The sequence below is a fragment of the Erythrolamprus reginae genome, chromosome Z (genome assembly GCF_031021105.1).
Source record: "Erythrolamprus reginae isolate rEryReg1 chromosome Z, rEryReg1.hap1, whole genome shotgun sequence".
Lineage (NCBI taxonomy): Eukaryota > Metazoa > Chordata > Lepidosauria > Squamata > Dipsadidae > Erythrolamprus > Erythrolamprus reginae.
In genome coordinates this window covers 95471331-95485056 of record NC_091963.1, presented here as the reverse complement: position 1 = coordinate 95485056, position 13726 = coordinate 95471331, and positions in this window count along the sequence as shown.

Below are 13726 nucleotides of genomic sequence, written 5' to 3'. Positions count from 1 at the left end.
GGGGGCTGCTGAGAAGCCCCCCCCCCCCGGCTGTTTTAAAAGGTGACAGCTGGGCGGCGGGGCTTCTCAGCGAAAGTTCGGGTTTGGGAGGCTGCTTTGAGGAGGCGGGGAAGCCTCTTGCAGCAGCTGCCCCAGCCGCCGGCTTCCCCGCCGCTCGCCCGCCGCTCGCCCGCCGCCCACCCGCCCAGGATGCTGACCTGCTGCCTCGCGGGGAAGCTGGGCAAGAGCGATCTTCTGCCGGCCATGGGCGAGTGGCGGGGAAGCCGGCGGCTGTGGCAGCTGCTGCAAGAGGCTTCCCCCCTCCTCGCCCGCCGCCCGCCTGCCCAGGATGCTGACCTGCCTCGCAAGGAAGCCGGGCAAGAGCGATCTTCTGCCGGCCATCGGCGAGGAGGAGGGAAGCCTCTTGCAGCAGCTGCCACAGCCGCCGGCTTCCCCGCCTCCTCGCCCGCTGCCCGCCCGCCCAGGATGCTGACCTGCTGCCTCGCCCCACGCCCGCCGCCGGCACGATCCTGCACCTCCTGCTTCCCCCCCCCAGCCAAAAATACAAAGGCGGTCTGCCGCCGCCCGGGGAGCAATGGGAAGCTGAAGCCGCCGGCGGTATCAGCCTCCCTTTGCTCCACGCTGCTCCGCCCTGGCTGGGGGGGGGAGCAGGAGGACCTTCCTGACTCCCTCCCCCCAGCACTTCGCCCAGGACAACAGGCAGGGCAAAGCAGCGTGGGGCAAAGGGAGGCTCAAACCGCCGGCGGCTTCAGCTTCCCATTGCTCCACGCCGCTTCCCCTGCCTGTCATCCTGCGGCTTCCCAGCGGCCTCCCGAACCCGAACTTTTGCCGAACGGCGTTCGAGAGGCCGCTGGGAAGCCCCGCCGCCCGGCTGTCACCTTTTAAAAGAGCCGGGGGGCTTCCCAGCAGCCTCTTGAACGCCGAACCCGGAAGTTCGGGTTTGGCGTTCGTAAGACGAAAAAAATTCGTAAGAAGAGGCAAAAATTTTCTGAACCCCGGGTTCGTATCTCGGGTTGTTCGTAAGACGAGGGGTTCGTATCTTGAGGTACCACTGTATATCCATCCTAAGATAAAATACAGAAAATAGTATAGGGGCAGACTAGATGGACCATGAGGTCTTTTTCTGCCATCAGTCTTCTATGTTTCTATAATACTCCAGAATATTCACAATTGTTCTCATATTATTTTCCAGTTGTCCTTTCGGTAAAAACTTACTTTGGTTTGGATGAATCATCTCATTTAACAGTCTTTTAAATCTTTTTGAGATTATGGATGCAAATATTTTGTAATCAACGTTTAATAATGATAGTTGTTTATCTGTTAATTCTCTGTGTCCTCTTTTGGTATAAATGTGGTATGCTTTTGACCGTGATTTGAGTAGTTTGGCCTCTGCAAGCGCTTCATTATATAGTTCCAGCATTAAGGTGTCTAATAGATCTATTATGGTTTTATATAATTCTGCAGGGAATTCGTCTGGACCTGGCGTTTTGCTGTTTCTTTTGTTTCTTGATTGAGAAGCAAAGAACTCAAAAACCAACTTTCACATTTTACACAAAAATAACGCAAAAGCTATCACTCACTCTCACACGCAATGCAGAAGCAGCCAGACTTCACAAAAAATGATCCCTGCAACAAAACAGGAACCTCACAGAACCATAGTTCCAGCAAATAGGTAGTTTAAAAAAATGCTTTTAAAAAGTTTTTTTTTTAAGGTTCTCATGATCCCACTCTCAGCTGATTGTAAAACAACTGAGAGTCTGGACTTTAAAAAAAATATTTTTAAAGATTTTTTTTTTACTACCAGCTCCAGGGAATAGATAGTAATATGCTTTTTAAAGAGCTTTTTAAAAAGCTCACCAGCTATGACAATGAGCTGTGATGCACAATCATGAAAAACTTTTTTTAAAAAAAAGCATCTTTAACTACTGGTTCGGAGGGCTGGAAGTATTTGTTATTAACGATTTGGCGAACCAGCCCAAACTGGTAGCATTTCACCCCTGCCTTTTATTCTAATTCTGAGGTAAATTTTCTTTTTCCAAATCATATTGGCCTGGCCAATGGCTGATTCAGCTGATTGCCAATTGGTTTCCGAACACAATTCAAAGTGTTGGTTATGACCTATAAAGCCCTACATGGCATCGGACCAGATTAGTACTTGCGGGACCACCTTCTGCCACATGAGTCCCAGCGACCAGTTAGGTCCCACAGAATCGGCCTTCTCCAGGTCCTATCAACTAGACCAGTGATTTTCAACCTTTTTTGAGCCGCGGCACATTTTTTACATTTACGAAACCCTGGGGCACATTCCTCCCCTTCACTCTATTTCTTTCTCCCTCCCTCTTTCTCTTCCTTCCTCTTTCTTTATCTCTCTCTCCATCCCTCTTTCTTTCTCTTCCTTCCTTCCTCTCTTTTTTGCTCTCTTTCTCTCTCCCTCACTACCTCCCTCTATGTCTTTCTCTCTCTCCTTCTCTCCCTCTTTCTCTCTCTCTTGCTTTCTTTCTTTCTCTCTCTTGCTTTCTCTCTCTCTTTCTTTCTCTCTCTTGCTTTCTCTCTCTCTTTCTTTCTTTCTCTTGTTTTCTCTCTCTTGCTTTCTTTCTCTCTCTCTTGTTCTCTTTCTCTCTCTCTCGCTCTTTCTCTTTCTTGCTTTCTTTCTCTCTCTCTCTTGCTTTCTCTCTCTCTTGCTTTCTCTCTCTCCTGCTTTCTTTCTCTCTGAGCTTCGCGGCACACCTGACCATGTCTCGCGGCACACTAGTGTGCCACGGCACACTGGTTGAAAAACACTGAACTAGACAATGTCGCTTGTCAGAGCCTAGGGGAAGAGCCTTCTCTGTGGGGGGCCCAGCTCTCTGGAATCGGCTCTCCCCGATTCCAGAGATCACACTTCCCCCACCCTCCTCACCTTTTGCAAGAGTCTCAAGAGTCATTTATGCGGCTAGGCTTGGGGCCATTTGATCCTAGCCCCCTGGTCAAACGAATGTAGTGAATGTTTGTGGTGTGAAAATAAATGTAATAATAATAAATGTAATAATAATAAATCTATCTTTTCTTATAGTAAAATGGTCTTTCCCCTTCTAATGGGGTTGAATTGAGGTCTTTTTAAGTAAGGTGTCCTTGCTGAGGGAACATTTGCTGGTTGAGCAGCCCGACACACTCCAGTTAGATGTCCCTTCTTCCCAGATCGCAAGCAGTAGGTTTTTTTTGAATTTGCAGGCTGATCTCTGGTAGTTCCCACCACAGCCTATGTATATAGTTAGAGTTGCTGCTTTGTCATTAGTGAAGGTGTTATGAAAGATAAATTCTCTCAATGACAGTATTTTAAGACTGATATCAAGGGTCCTCTCAGCCTTGTCTTTATTAGGCTAAAGATACTTAGTTCCCAGTAGCCATGTGTTGTACAATTTAGCCTCCAGACCTTATATCATCTTTGTTGCTCTTCTCTGAATTGTTTCTAGAGCCTCAGCATCTTTAGGGGATGAGGTAATGCTTCTCTCTCAGAAGGAGATAGCCGTGTATCACTTCCTCAAAAGGCTGTTCCTGGATCCAATTGTCTTAAATAATTATTAACCACTTCCCAAACTCAACATATTTAAAAAGATGGTTGCAAAGATGGTTGGTGCTGCGTCCTGCTTCTAATTCAGTCCATGCATGATGTGGGAACCAGGAGCACCCTGATTTGTTGAGATGCAGCTGGTGCTGAGCTGCAGAGGGGCGGCATACAAATCTAATTAATAATAATAATAATGATGATGATGATGATGATGATGATGATGATGATGATGGAACTGTCAGTGCCAGGCGTACTGCTGCTGCTGTATTAGCCAAGCAGCCACCTTGTTAACTGTCACTCTTAGGTTAATAAAGCTGTTAGACTCATGAATGTCTCACCTCGATTCGTAAGCCCCATTCCGGGATGTTTCAACTGGCGACAAAGGTGGGATTCATCCCCGAACTGAAGTGCAAGATGAGAGCTGATCATGGAGTGAGGCACCAAGAAAGCTATCCCTTAAAACTGAAGTCAAGCGATGATAAGTTGCCCTACCACACTACAATACAACCAAGTGCCTGAGACTGAGGAGAATGGCTGTCTTTTCAGTTTTTTTGCCACATCGAACCCCACAACTGAATCCTGGAACACTTATTAGAAGTTTGAATGCTTCTTATTAGCTAAAATATACAGAGATCTCTATAGAAAGAAGAGTTATTTTCTAGGTTTCTGTGGGAATGAGGTATTCAAAACAGCTAGGAACTTACTATCCCCTCAGGAAGTACATGCTATGGCTTGGGAAGTAATAAAAGAAAATTAGGTAATCATTACTCCCCTATGTCTTCTATGGTAGCTAGGCAACATGGCTTTTATCATAGGAACCAAAAAGAAGATGAAAAGATCAACCAATACCTCTCCTAACTAAGAGCCACAGCTATATATTGTGAGTTTGAGAATTTAGACAATGTCTTATGTGGCAGTCTTGTCTCTGGCTTTAGGGATCTCCATTTGCAGTGTCACCTACTGACCAAAATGGAACTGCCATTACAATTATCAATAGATGAAGTTAGGGCTGCAGAGCTGTTCAACAAATCATCTACAGAAATCCAGCAAACGAATACCTCCTGGTCCGACATCAAAACTGAGGCAATCCTCATAGGTGGCACATAGAGCCATATTGGAGGGCACGGGAGACATTGCCCTATGTCAGCTCCAGCGCGTATACATGCCCTGGCCAGCTGATTTTCGGCCTTTGGAAAAGCCTCTGGATGCTTCATGGAAGCTTCCCTGAAGCCCCAAGAGCAAAAAAAGTGCCCGAGGGACAAATCAGATGTTTGGAAACACGCACTTCTGCTTTACTGTTGTGTTGTTTTTTGCACTCTGGAGGGTTCAGGGAAGCTTCTTGTAGCCCCAGAGTGCAAAGGTAAGGAATCTCATGTGTTCAGTGTTTAATCCATTTTCTGAGTTTCTTTTGCATGCTGACTTGTGAACACTGTGTGCATGCGGTTCACAAGTCAGGGTGTAAAAAAAACCCTCTCCCGAAACTAATCCAAGATGAAAGTGTCCTCCGACTGCAGAGGTCACGCAAATAAGAAATCCCCTGTCCTTTCACTGATATGTTCATATGCACAGGCGCAACTTTTTAGCCAAGAGACAACATTAAAGACAAAAAGCCTTAAGTGTTGAAGCATCTGTGGGGGTGGGGGTGGTGAGTGTTAATTGAAAAGTAAATGCAGGGTCTCCCTTGGGTGCTTGTTTATTTTATTTATTTTAAAACCCATGTGCCAGTCAGCAATGAGCAAAGATGATCATACACAGTCAAAGCCAACCTAGTAATCAGCATGGCTCATACTCAGTTTGAAGGCCCCTCTTCCTTCCTCACAGATGTTCAGTTGTTTTCCCCCCTCCCCTGTTGCCATCAGGAAGGCCTTGTGAATTCTCTGGGCACACACTGCCCAAGAGAAAGGCTCCCACCGGCTACATGCTGCAGCTCAGCTAATTCCCTCGCACGCGCTGTCCCAATCCTGCGGCAATTGTTGCAGAAGGGAAAACCAAAGGCGGCTTATCATCCCTTGTTTGCTCCCTGCCCTGCTGCTTGCCTTCCCCGTCTCCCCACTGCCCCAGACCCACTCGCCCACATCTCCGATGCCAGATGAGAAGCTCTGGTGCCCAAATCCCAAGACATGTTTTTGGTTTGTCCAACCCGCTGATAGATTTAGGAAACACCCGACTGCATCTAGGTAAGATGCTGAAGAAGTAATGAGAGGGGTGGGCAGGGGAAAACGGTGAAGGCTAGTGTTGCTGGCCGCATGGCCAGATGATACGGTGGTTTCGGGGGAAATGGCGGGAGGCTGGGAGAAGGAATCTCTGGTTGTGGCCTCTTCCTGGGAAAGTTTTATTAACTCCTGTAGGTTCCGGATAAAGTAGTTCGCTCCAGTATGGTAGGGGAAATGGGAGAATCATTTGCCAGGTTGGAGACCTTGCTTAGGTTATCACCCCATTTGTGAGAAACAAATGTCTACTCAGATTGTGAGAGACCAAAATTCCTGAGGGAGGGGAAGGAGCTGGCCACGGAGAGAGGTGGCATACAAATCCAATGAATGAATGAATAAATAAATAAATAAATAAAGTATGTTTGGTGTTGAGAAAAGTTGCAAAGAGTTCTTAAAGGTGCAATGAGGCGGCAATCTTCAAGACCCCAGACTAGATGACCTACAAGGTCCCCAGTTGGAAGCATAACAGCAAAGTGTTGGTTATGACCTATGAGGCCCTTCATGGCATCAGACCAGATTATCTCCGGGACCGCCTTCTACTGCACGAATCCCAGCGACCAGTTAGGTCCCACAGAGTTGGCCTTCTCCGGGTCCCGTCAACTAAACAATGTGGCTTGGCGGGACCCAGGGGAAGAGCCTTCTCTGTGGCGGCCCCGGCCCTCTGGAATCAACTCCCCCCAGAAATTAGAATTGCCCCCACCCTCCTCGCCTTTCGTAAGCTTCTTAAAACCCACCTTTGCCGTCAGGCATGGGGGAACTGAGATACCCTTTCCCCCTAGGCCTTTACAATTTATAAATGGTATGTTTGTGTGTATGTTCCGTTTTATAATAAGGGTTTTTTAGTTGTTTTAATATTGGATTGTTACATGCTGTTTTTTATCACTGTTGTTGGCCGCCCCGAGTGTACGGAGAGGGGCGGCATACAAATCCAATAAATAATAATAATAATAATAATAATAATAATAATAATAATAATAATAATAATAATAATAATAATTAAAAAATGGAAGTGCGTTTTCCCAAACTTCCAGTTTGCCCGTTTGGGCATTTTTTTCATGTACCAGGCTTCAGTAAAGCCTGTGCACATGCATGAGGGCAGCACGGGGGGCTTGCACATGCATGGGAGGAGGAAAAGGGTGTGGGCATGTGCACATATGCCAGCACACTCACACACACCCTTTTGGCACGTGGACGAAAAAAGTTCACCATAACTGCCCTATACTGTTTTTGATAAATGGCTGGAAATAGCTGGAAAATTGCATCAGGGAAAATAAGTTTTTTCTTTTTTGTTCCTCATAAAATATACAGTTTTTACTTTTCTTATTTCTTGAGTCTCTTTTAACTCTATTTTGATTCCTTTATTGAGGCAAAAGGACATTAGAGTCGTGGTGGCGCAGTGCTACATCTGCCGATGACTGGCTGCCAGCAGTTTGGCAGATCAAATCTCAATAGGCTCAAGGTTGACTCAGCCTTCCATCCCGTCAAATGAGGACCCAGATAGTTGGTATATGCTTACTCTTTATAAACCTCTTAGAGAGGGCTGTAAAATACTGTGAAATGGTATATAAGTCTAAATGCTACTGTTATTAATTATGATTTTTCATTTTTCATATTCCATTTTTATTATAAACACTCATCTTTAAACCTCAATTTTCCAACACATATTTCAGTATTGCTAAGGTTTTATATGCTTTTTCAAAAGAATATTTTGCAGTCTTCAAATTTGTGGCAAAAAGTTGTTTATCTGATCTCCATGTATTTATTTGTATTCAGGATGACAGAGGCAACTATAATAGTTTACATTTTTTTCATCCATATGTGGGAAGTAGTTCCAACTGTCAAAAAGCTAGAAATTCCAGAGGCTCTGGAAATAGTAGTATGCTATAAATTGTGTAACATGTATGCAAAATCAGTTGTGTAACATGGATGCAAAAAATCAGTAAAAATGCCACATCTTGTATTTATAATACAAATTGTTTTACTTCTCCATTTTATTTTAAGAAGGCACAATATAAAAATTAAAAGTAATAAGTCTCAAAGCTATTAACAACTTATTGTTTCTGTTTTATCAATTTACACAACAGAGTAGTTTGAATTTAAGATCAGAAATCTTTGTGGGCAAACTTTATAAAGAAATATTTTTTCAATGAACTTGATCAAAGGAAAGTGCATAAGTGCACCAAAGTGCCTTCCATCCCCTGTCCTAATGTTTCTCTTTTGCTGGTATCATGTATATAAATATTATTATATCTTTGTATACCATTAATACGTATTTGACAAAACAAGCAAACAAATAAAATAAACAATATTTGTTGACTGCACATGTTGTAGCATGTCTGCAAATTTGTCTGCAAATAATATATAAACAACAATTTTTAAAAAGTCAAGGAAATAGTCTACTAAAGAGAGAAGATGGCAAGAAATGGACAGGCAGCAAAGAGAAAGCAGGGCCAATTCTTTGCATTCATCTTCATGCAAAAAGTAAACTACATCTCAACCTACCAAAAACCTAACCATAAAGGACAAACTAGAAATAAAAATTAAAATAAGCAAGAAAATGGGAAGATAACACCTGTCTGATCTTGATGAATATAAATCACTGGGACCTGATGGATTACATCCCAGAGTTGTGAAGGAGCTGGTGGATGTTATCTCAGAACCATTGCATCATATTTTTAAAAAATTCTGGAGCACCAGAGAACTACCAGAAGATTGGAAAAGAGCTGATGTGGTTCCCATCTTCAAAAAGGGAGACAAAAATACAGATCCATGAAACTGTAGACCAATTAGCTAACATCAATACCTAGGAAGATATTGGGGGAAAAACAGATCTGTGAACATCTAGAAACAAATAGTTATAACCAGTGAAGGGCTACCAAAATTTTTACTACCACACTGTGGGCGTGGCTTATGCAGGATGCCCTGCATTTTCTTTCAACATCTTTCAGTACAAATTGGATGCTCTGGGTGGAATTCCATTTTCGCTACTCCACTGCGTTCCCCCCCATCCGGGCAGTAGCCCAGTCCTGGTTATAACCAGTAGTAAGCATGGGTTTGTTAAAAACAGAGCTTGCCAAACTAATCTTGTTTCATTCTTTGACAAAACTTAGATTTCAGTAAGGCATTCAACAAAGTAGACCACAATCTGCGGCTTGGTAAAGTGGAAACATGGGATAGATAGTATCACCACAGGAACTCCTGCAGGTCCCAGCTGATCGGGAGGAAATGTGTATTTTGTAGTAACCATCCCCCGGAGTGGGGAGGGAATGGAGATTTTGCAGTATCCTTCCCTTGCCATGCCCACCAAGCCACGCCCACAGAACCGATAGTAAAAAAAATTGAATTCTAATACTGCTGCAGAAGTTTCAGCCCCATCACTGTGGTGCTGAGTGAGGTGGTGCCTGCTCTGACCTTCTTTTCCCACAGCACCAGGGAGGTTCAGCAGCACTGTTGATCTTAGCCTTTCCTCCTCAAAGACACGCTCTCTTTCAACTTCTTTTTCAACTGCACTCTTAAAGCTTGGTTGTAGATTCTAACACCAGACCTGGGCAAGATGCGGCCTGAGGACTGGATGCGGCCAGCTTGCTGTCTGTGACCGGCCCGCAGAGGTCGGTCCAACTTTTCTAGATAAGAACCGTGTGTTCAATATATAATATATAACTATACATAAAATATAATAATGTAATGTAATGCAATACAATACAATATATAATTATAATTCATTATTCATAATTTATAATTATAATATAATTAACTCAGTTCTACCCAATAATATACAGTATTGGGTAGAACTGAGTTAATTATATTAGTCCAGTCCTCTAAAACCATCCCAATTTCTCATTTATTTTATTTATTTATTTATTTTGTCCAATACACAATGAGGATTTTAGTGGGTATATATCTATATGCACATAGTAAAATACATGATGAAGGTTATAGAGGAGATACTCATAATAAAATATATCTAAGAAATAATAGAAAAAAAGGTATAGTAATACAGTATAACATATCAATGAAAGAATAGAAGAAGAGATATAGGAATAGAAGAAAGGTATAGGAGATATAGGAGAACAATAGGACAGGGGACGGAAGGCACTCTAATGTACTTGTACTCGCTCCTTACTGACCTCTTAGGAATCTGGATAGGTCATCCGTAGATAATCTAAGGGTAAAGTGTTGGGGGTTTGGGGATGACACTATGGAGTCCGGTAATAAGTTCCACGCTTCGACAACTCGGTTACTGAAGTCATATTTTTTACAGTCAAGTTTGGAGCGCTTAATATTAAATTTAAATCTGTTGTGTGCTCTTGTGTTGTTGTGGTTGAAGCTGAAGTAGTCGCCGACAGGCAGGACGTTGCAGCATATGATCTTGTGGGCAATACTTAGATCTTGTTTAAGGCGTCTTAGTTCTAAACTTTCTAGGCCCAGGATTGAAAGTCTAGTCTCGTAGGGTATTCTATTTCGAGTGGAGGAGTGAAGGGCTCTTCTGGTGAAGTTTCTTTGGACATTTTCAAGGGTGTTAATGTCTGAGATGCGATATGGGTTCCAAACAGATGAGCTGTATTCGAGGATGGGTCTGGCAAAAGTTTTGTAAGCTCTGGTAAGTAGTGTGAGATTGCCAGAGCAGAAGCTACGTAGGATTAGGTTTACAACTCTTGAAGCCTTCTTGGCTATGTTGTTGCAGTGGGCTTTGGCCCTATGGCAAAATTAATTGCCCACCCCTGTTCTACACACACACACACACACACACACACATATTGGATTTTTGTGACTTTGTGGAAAAGAAAGACAAACCCCTGCAGTCTGGGTCTGGTGTAAGACAATTCCAGGCGTGCCCTGGCTTCTGGTGGCAGGAACAGCCAAACTGGCTTAGCAGCTTTGCCATCCCTGCTTTTTGGCCTGGTGTGCTCATTCAGCCAAAAAAAAAGGACAGAGCCAGGACAGCACAATGGTATTTTTATCTTCTGGAGGGGCCTGGCAAAACAGGAGTTCAGCTCTTTTTGCTTTCCTAGAGCGACCATCCTTATGTGTTTTAAACTGCATATAACTTAAAACATCTAAACAATCAGGGAAATCTGTGTCATTTGCAACTGTTAATGACTACAGAAATCTTGGCTGGAAATATTTGAACAATACAGCAGGGATTTCTATTCTAACTAATGCAGGAAAATAATGGAAACTAAACATTAACTTCCTACTCAAAGCAAGATCTTAAAATAATAAATCACAGATTTTTAAAAAAGAAAACACTTAAAATTACACAGGCTCATCAAAGATTAATTTGCTGGATTATTTATTCTAGCAGTCAATAGTACTTTATTACTGTGGCATACAGAGAAAAGGCCTTGTTTTAGTAATAATTTTAATTAAGAGCACAATTCAGGGATTGGAGCAGCAAAAGAAAAAGGGGAGTCCTGGAGACCAGTTTATCTTGCTTGTACAAACAGGATAATGGGTGACCCCCCATTGACTGATTAATGGCTCTAGGAAACAAGCAATCAAGATCTTACACATACTGTATTTCAGATACTGTAATCGCAAAGCTTGTAAACAAAAATATGAGGGAGATAGCTAGAGATTTGGGCAGGAAAACAAGAATCACTTTAATCCTGAAACAGCTGAACTGGATTTCATAAGAAAATGTAGCAAGTTTTTTTGTAAATTAAATAGAGAATAGTGTTGCTTATTAGAAGCACACACAGAGACACTATATTTAGTATAAGAATATCTGTTACATGTAACATCTTTCTTGTGAATATCCTGTTTATGTGGGCATTTATCACTTATTTGGAATGTTTTTAATAGAAAAGTGAACACAAGAACAAGGGGTGAGGTTAGTTGGGAGAAAGATCAGAAGCAACGTGAGAAAATATTATTTTACTGAAAGAGTAGTAGATGCTTGGAAGAAACTTCCAGCAGACATGGTTGGTAAATCCACAGTAACTGAATTTAAACATGTCTGGGATAAACATACAGTATATCCATCCTAAGATAAAATACAGGAAATAGGATAAGGCCAGACTAGATGGATAATGAGGTCTTTTTCTGCCTTCAATCTTCTATGTTTCTATATTTAATTCTTCTCTTCCCTGAAAACTATGTGAAATTGCATGTATACAATGGGACATTTTATAGGCTTGATGAAATGAGATATAATTCAGACAGTTATACTATATGTATATTTATTATGCATTAATATAGCACAACAGTATTACAGAGGGATAAAGCAAATTATCAAAGTCCCTAACAAAAACACAAAAAACAGTGTACAGGTTTTATGTATTTAAAAAAATTAAAAGAACAGCTATGTAAAATATTAAAATAATCATTAGACAAATTACATGTAGCCTTTTGGTTTCAGATAGGAAAGTCATAGGAAAGCAAGTAATTGGCATGATTTATAGATTGCTGCCTCCTGCAGGTGATTTTAGAAAACAAAAATCCTACTACATTCCAGACGTACCATGTCTTTGACATTTTACTCTACTACAACAGTTTTAAGAATTCAGGAAAGAGGATTATTAAAAATCAATTTTGAAAAGAAAATTAGTCGAAACCTATTAATTAAACAGGTGAACTGCCTCTATTTCAAAACATAAGGATAAAAAAAAATGAAATTTCCCCCCTCCCTAGCTTATGTATTTGATATATCTATATTATATCAAGTGGATTGAAGATTGTCAATTGTTTTATAATTATACAGAATACAGTTGGATCATTTCCAGTTTACAAACTGCCATATTGATCTTCAATCATATTCTACCTAAGATGAGTTTTATGGACAGGGATCAGTTATGATTTCTTCCACTGCTGGTTCGCTTAGTGGCATGGTGCATTTGCATGCACGCATGCACAACACTTAAAAAAACAAGATGGCGGCACCTATGGTGGCACCAAGAAAGCCAGCTCAGGGGTGTGACAGTCCTGGGTCACTGCCAGTTCCAGTGACCCAGGTTACCAAATGACTGCTGGTTCCATAGAATAGAATAGAATAGAATTTTATTGGCCAAGTGTGATTGGACACACAAGGAATTTGTCTTGGTGCATATGCTCTCAGTGTACATAAAAGAAAATATAGATTTGTCAGGAATCATGTGGTACAACACGTAATAATTGCCATAGGGATCAAATAAGCAATGAAGAAACAATCAATATTAATAAAAATCTTAGGATACAAGCGACAAGGTACAGTCATACAGTCCTAAGTGGGAGGAAAAGGATGATAGGAATGATAAGAAAAACTAGTAGAAATAGAAGTCCAGATTTAGTAAAAAGTCTGACAGTGTTGAGGGAAATATTTGTTTAGTAAAGTGATGGCGTTCGGGCAAAAACTGTTCTTATGTCTAGTTATCTTGTTGTGCAGTGCTGTTTAGCGATGTTTTGAGGGTAGGAGTTGAAACAGTTTGTGTCCAGGATGTGAGGAGTCAGTAAATATTTTCACCGCCCTCTTTTTGACTTGTGCAGTATACGGGTCCTCAATGGAAGGCAGGTTGGCAGCAATTGTTTTTTCTGTAGTTCTGCAGATATAGAAATATATCAATCATAGGGGAATCTATTTTGTGAACATGGCAGTCTATCTTGCAATACACATTAAAATACTTTCAAATTTACCATTGCAGGAAGTATACACAATTCTATGCGTACATGGAATTGAATCAGAGATATCATTCTCTGCATGCATGGAATTAAATCAGAATTGAATCAGTATGGAATAGAAGAAATGCGTGAAACATTAGAAAAACGCCTTTCTTTAGAAAATTGCTTTAGATGTTCTAATGTGTTCCGTGTTCTAGTAGAAGAAAACTACAACAAACTTGACTATTTTCTTCTTAGGAAGCAGTTAAAATTTTAAAAACAAACAAAAAACAGATCCTCGTTTCCTTGTTTTTTGCATTAGGGTCATAAAGTTGGGTAAGATAGAATTCTTGATGAACGTCATCTATCACCCAGCCTAAAAATTTAGAGTGGA